We start from the raw sequence: 6,911 nt of genomic DNA, 5'->3' as shown, positions 1-6,911 counted from the left end.
TATAATATCGTATTAAATTAACCACATTATGTACTAACTCCTTAATATTAAGCCATTTATTAATCACGTGGTCACCGAAACCCTCATATTTTAAATAGCTACCATCATTTTCTACACTGTAGCTTACTCTCAGTACTTAGCTATTCGTCTCAAAAAAGATTAGGTATTACATATATCTGTGGCGGCACAATAACACGCGGGTAAGGGGGGGGGAGTACTGTGGCGGCACAATAACACGCGGGTAAAGCAGAGTAAAGATAAGTTGTCTTGTGGTGTAGCGGTTAGCATACCAGCCCGGAGAGCGTGGAGACGTGGGTTCGAATCCCACCGAGGCACAACATTTTTCTCTGCTTTCCCACATTGGTGACCTCCGACAGGCAACGCGCACGCAACATCCTTCTGCCACCGCCCTGTGCCCGCTGTGTTCGGGGTCCGCAGCACCGCCAGGGTTCGAACAACGACCGTAAGAGTGGTAGGAGCGACGCCAGCAACTATCTCCTTCGCACCCCAGCACGACCGCGCGCTGTGTCGCTGGGGGGGGAGTACTGTGGCGGCACAATAACACGCGGGTAAAGCAGAGTAAAGATAAGTTGTCTTGTGGTGTAGCGGTTAGCATACCAGCCCGGAGAGCGTGGAGACGTGGGTTCGAATCCCACCGAGGCACAACATTTTTCTCTGCTTTCCCACATATCTAATACTACTTACTATATTGCTAACTCTTCAGAAGTAACATAAAAACGGTGTTCACCGAGGGGTAAACCGCAGAGGAAATCAATTGTACACGTTAGAGGAAATTAAAGGAAATCACAGGAAATCAAAGAGGAAATCAAAAGGAAACCAAGAGGAAATCAACGAGAAATCAAGAGGAAATCAATAAGAAATTAACTAGAAATCAACAAGAAAACGCGACTTCTCAAAGCGATGCGTTTAAATTCTCGCCTAGCTATTTCATCCGACGAAAATCATTTGAATAACTGGGAATGGTACCAAATGGGTTTCAGTGACAGCGATCTGACATCGTATGTCCAAGTGTATCTTATATCGGCAGCATTCCTGGACAAAACGTTATCTATTGTAGAAAGGATATATAACATTTGGTATTGCATATTTTTCCTACGAATATGGAAAAAATGGATTAAGGACCAAAGACAGTATACAGTAAAAGATAACTTTTTATCTTCCAATTGTTACACATGCGTTGAACTCAATGGACACGCATTAATAAAAATAATTAAAATTTTTCAAAAAGTAATCTTACTGATGATATGTTCTTGCCTTGGAAGTTTAGCTCTCAAACTTGTGGGAGTATGTTTAGAAGCCTTAGATCAATGACCTCAACGTTTAGCACAATTGTTAATTTTAGTATAAGAGATATGTTGCATCGAAGTGACAGACTGCAAACTATAAACAACATTAAAAACGATTTGGATAAAAAATTCGTTTTTCCTAGAGAAATCAAGAAAAAAAGTTCAATCATGAAGAGAGATTTTGTGAAAAATGATGACTTAGGAAACATTTCAGGTAAAGATATACAAAGCACCGTAGAATCAGCTTTACGGGATTGTCTGCGTGACACTGAAGATTTAGGAATAAAAGTGATAGATTTCAACTATGTATTTTTGCCTCCGTGTAAAGACAATGAATGCAATGACGAAGTTGAAGATGAAATGTTTAGTGAAAAACAGTGCGATCACATTGAAAATTACAACAATTCTCAAATAGCCATGAAACGTAACAGATTTCAAAGTTTGGAAAACGATCCAGTTGACCAAGATGGAGATTTACTGAATGATCTTTGCACAATTTCGTACGAATCTAAGAAATTTGACACAGACATACACCTTAGAAGTTTTAATATTGACGATAATTTTGTTGAGAAAGGTGATCTAGTCAGAATACGCTTAGATAATACAACAAAAGTTATAAAAAAGTCTTCACTTTGCTTGCTGTTAGACAATGAAAAGGATCGCGTCAGTGTGGATCGTCTCAAAAAATTTATTCAAAATAAGAAATGTAAAAGTAGTACAGTTAACTCAGAAACAGATACCTGTCTTCAACATAAAGATGCATCTCAAATTCAAAAACCAGTCTAAATTGGAAAACAAAAAAGACGCTATAATATATCAAGTGACTCATCTGATTTAGACAACAAAATTTAGTATTGAATATGATGACAGCACGGACACCGAAAGTTCGAATTCTTCCAATTATTCTGATGATTTGAATCCTCGTTTGAATCTCAAGGCTGAAAATAGTAAGACTGATCGTTCTAAATCAGACTTAAATATAGACGATTATATTATAGTACAATTAACAACTCAAAAACAAAACAAAAAATGTTACATTGGTAAAGTGTTATCACTTAACCCTATTTTTTGTGACTTTTTGAAAAGGAATCCAAAAATTCCGGATGCTTTTATGTTTCCGGACATTAAAGATCAGGGGGAGATCCAAGAAAATGAATATATAATGAAACTACCTCCACCTCAGGTACTCAAAAGAGGCAGTATAGTTTTTGAAAAAAAAATATTGAAAAAATATTTGATTTAATTCTAGTTTTTTTTTTTAAGTGATGTGATTAAAATTTGTGATAATGTAACCTCAACCTGGGTCGAGATTTGTACAAGTATATATCGTAGAGAATACTAAAGTAAGAAACTGTGCAAAATTCTAGTTGCCCATGAACACTTTTAAAGGGGAAAATTACCTCTGAAAATTTATCAAGTGGGGTTATCCACTCCTTTATTGTGCAAAAAAAATTCTTACGTGTTAAATTTTGCATTTCAAAAATTTTTTTCTAATATGCTTCATTTGAAAGTTGTGAACAAAAAATTAAAAGTGTTATCATCTGTATTTATGGATAGCTAGAATTTAGCACAGTTTTTTACTTCAACATCATCTACAATATATACACAAATCTCGACCCAGGTTATAGGGTAAGTATTTTTTAAGAAGTTGTTTTATTTTGTGATATTTTGTTATGATCCAACAGAAATGCTTTACTTTTATGTTTAGAGTTACCGTTTTTTTTAACATTTAATAAAATAAATGAAACTACTTGTTTTTTCTGTTTATGCTACCATAATAAATGAATAAACCCAATTTTTAAAAAGTAATGACTTAAGTTATTATTATAAGTTTGATTTAATAGGTCAAACTTTAACATGATCTTGTATGCGCAACACAGAGATGAACCTAATAGAATGATTTTGGACTATTTGGTATTCATTAATTACCTCTGTAAACGTATGAGCCAGTCGTTGCCTTATGAGTCACTGATAAGTAAAAACTCCTGACGTAACTAAAAGTATCCTTGGCCTTATGTTAAGTCAAAAGCAAAATTTCATAATATAATTTATTAAAAAATTAATAATAATATATAATATAATTTATTAAATCTTTGAGTGATTTAAACGAACTAATTTGTACACACCAGACATTTTTATTTTCAAAATTAAAATAGACCATAAGGTTTTCTGACTGAATGTGCAAAAAATCTAGAATATTGCATATGTCCACTTTTAGAACAAACATTTGACCCAAGAAAGTGTAAAATTCGAACGTATACTTAATCTATTGATTTAGACATCTAAAACCTCGATTTTAGAGTAGCGTTCTTTTTGTAAGTAAAATCAGATTTTTTTCTTAAATATTTCAGTTTGTTGCTTAGCAGCACAATACATTTTATTTTTTATTTTTTTCGTCTAAATGGAAAGCACTTCAGCTTACCTAATCACCGTACGTTAGTAAACACTTGGTAAAAAAGGTTTAAATTCAACATCATTATCGGCAAAACAAAAAAGTCAAGTTAAAAAAAAGTTAACAATCGCCCTGTAATACATTATGCAAACAAATTTTGAGGAAATCAAAAGGAAATCACCGGAAATCATAGGAAATCACAGGAAATCAAAGGAAATCAAAAGAAATCGGGGGAAATCAACAGGAAATCATTGTCAAAAGGAAATCAATTGTACACTTGATGGTCGGCGGTTTACCCCTCGGTGTTCACGGACAGAGAAAGACAGAAGATGTTGTTTTCTGTCTATATATAAGAGTACCGAGGGTCTGTGCGCATGTACACAAAATAGAAGCGAAAGTACGAAATGTCAAAACGCATCCAATCACGCTATCGACTACAAATCAAGCAAGTAATCTATCTACTTATGTATTCTCGAAGACTGTGTTGTGCCCCCACTAGGAGTTAGTGTCTTATTTTGACGGATTTTGAAAGAATTTCGACGAGTCCTAGTGTTTTATTGTTTGAAGAAAACGCAAGAATCTCGGACGCCCTTGGTGTTTTATTTTTGGAAAAATTTTAAAGAATCTCTAGGGTCCCTAGTTATTATTTTGACGGATTTTGATTTTGTATTTCCAAAATCCATACTTCACTATAAGAAGTTACCATTTTAAATATTTTTCAAATTTTTTATTGCGAAAAAAAGGCTACCTATATTAGAGACAAAAAAGCAAAATAGAAGCCCCGCCCACCCGCCCTGTCTCAATTGTGACGAATTTTTCATTCGTTGTCAGATAGAGGGGCCGAGCGTAATTATAAATGCGATATTTTTCTACAAAAATTTACCTTTTTAAACATGTTTTAAGTTTCGTGTACTTACCAAAATAAGACTGATTTTGGCAAATCACATACCCTCTAAGTAAATAAAGGGCGGGTGGGCGGGGCTAGTACTTGCCTAGATAAGACTGATTTTGGCAGATGGCATACCTTCTAAGAAAATAAAGGGCGGGTGGGCGAGGCTAGTACTTGCTAAGATAAGACTGATTTTGGCAAATGACATACCCTCGAAGACAATAAAGGGGTTATATTGTTTGAGAAAAACGGAAAAATTTCGGGCGCCCTCTGTGTTTTATATTTGGAAAAATTTGAAAAAATCTCTAGGGTTCCTAGTGTTTTATTTTGACGGAATTTGAAAGAATCTCGGGGACTCCTAGTTTTTTTGTTTGACGAAAACGGAAGAATCTGGGGCGCCCTTGGTGTTTTATTTTTTGGAGAATTTGAAAGAATCTCTAGGGTCCCAACTGTTTTATTTTGACGGATTTTGATTTTGATTTAGGGGCGGAGCGTATTTCCAAAATTCATATTTCACTATAAGAAGTTACGAATTTAAATATTTTTTAAATTTCTTATTATGAAAAAAAGACTACCTAAAAAAATACAAAATATAAGCCCCCCCCGCCCACCCTATCTTAATTGTGACGAATTTTTTATTCGTTGTCAGACCGAGGGGCGGAGCGTAATTGTAAAATCGATGTTTCTCTACAAAAAATTACCATTTTAAAGATGTTTTAAGTTGTACTTGCCAAAATAAAACTGAATTTGGCAGATGACATACCTTCCAAGAAAATAAAGGGCGGGTGGGCGGGGTTAGTACTTGCCAAGATAAGACTGATTTTGGCAGATGGCATACCTTCTAAGAAAATAACGGGCGGGTGGGCGGGGCTAGTGTTTGCTAAGATAAGACTGATTTTGGCAAATAGCATACCCTCGAAGACAATAAAGGGGTTTTATTGTTTAAAAAAAACGAAAGAATTTCGGGCGCCCTCAGTGTTTTATTTTTGCAAAAATTTGAAAGAATCTCTAGGGTTCCTAGTGTTTTATTTTGACGGAATTTAAAAGAATCTCGGGGATCCCTAGTTTTTATTGTTTGAAGAAAACGGAAGAATCTGGGGCGCCATTGGTGTTTTATTTTTTGAAAAAATTTGAAAGAATCTCTAGGGTCACTAGTGTTTTATTTTGACGGATTTTGATTTTGATTTAGGGGCGGAGCGTATTTCCAAAATCCATAATTCACTGTAAGAAGTTAGGAATTTAAATATTTTTTAAATTTCTTATTATGAAAAAAAGACTACCTATATTAAAGAAAAAAAAAAAAAAAACAAAATATAAGCCCCGCCTGCCCACCCTATCTTAATTGTGACGAATTTTTCATTCATTGTCAGACCGAGGGCTGAAGCATAATTGTAAAATCGATGTTTCTCTACAAAAATTTACCATTTTGAACATGTTTTAAGTTTCTTTTTCTAAAAAGAAAACTACGGATATTGTGAAAACAAAGAAAATTATAAGCCCCGCCCACCCGCCCTATTTCAATTGTGACGAATTTTTTATTCGTTGTCAGACCGAGGGGCGGAGCGTAATTGCAAAATCGATATTTCTCTACAAAAATTTACCATTTTAAACATGTTTTAAGTTGTACTTGCCAAAATAAAACTGAATTTGGCAGATGACATACCTCCCAAAAAATAAAGGGCGGGTGGGCGGGGCTAGTACTTGCCAAGGTAAAACTTATTTTGGCAGATGACATACCCTCTAAGAACACAAAGGGCGGGTGGGCGGGGCTAGTATGTACTTGCCAAGATAAGACTGACTTTGGCAAATGACATACCCTCTAACACAATAAAGGGCGGAGTTAATTGTTTGAAGAAAATGCAAGAATCTCGGACGCCTTCGGTGTTTTATTTTTAGAAAAATTTGAAAGAATCTCTAGGGTGCCTAGTGTTTCATTTTAAAATATTTTGAAACAATTTCGGGTACTCCTGGTGTTTTAAATACGCAAGAATCTCGGGCGCCCTTGGCGTTTTATTTTTGGAAACATTTGCAAGAATCTCGAAGGTTCCTGGTGTTTTGTCTTTTGGAGAAGATGATTGAATCTCTAGGTTCCCTAGTGTTTTGTTTTTGCCGAAATTTGAAAGAATCTCGGGGACTCCCGGTATTTTATTGTTTGAAGAAAACGCAAGAATCTCGAGCGCCTTTGGTGTTTTATTTTTTGAAAAATTTGAAAGAATCTCTAGGATCCCTAGTGTTTTATTTTGACGGGTTTTAATTTTGCTTTAGGCCGGGAGCGTATTTCCAAAACCCATATTTGATTATAAGAATTTACCATTTTAAATAT

The sequence above is a fragment of the Zophobas morio genome, unplaced genomic scaffold (genome assembly GCF_036711695.1).
Source record: "Zophobas morio isolate AGI-343-1 ecotype UQ-CSIRO unplaced genomic scaffold, CSIRO_AGI_Zmor_V1 ptg000021l, whole genome shotgun sequence".
NCBI classification, from domain to species: Eukaryota; Metazoa; Arthropoda; class Insecta; order Coleoptera; family Tenebrionidae; genus Zophobas; species Zophobas morio.
The sequence above is the reverse complement of the archived record's forward strand: the minus strand, read 5'-3'. Positions refer to the sequence as shown.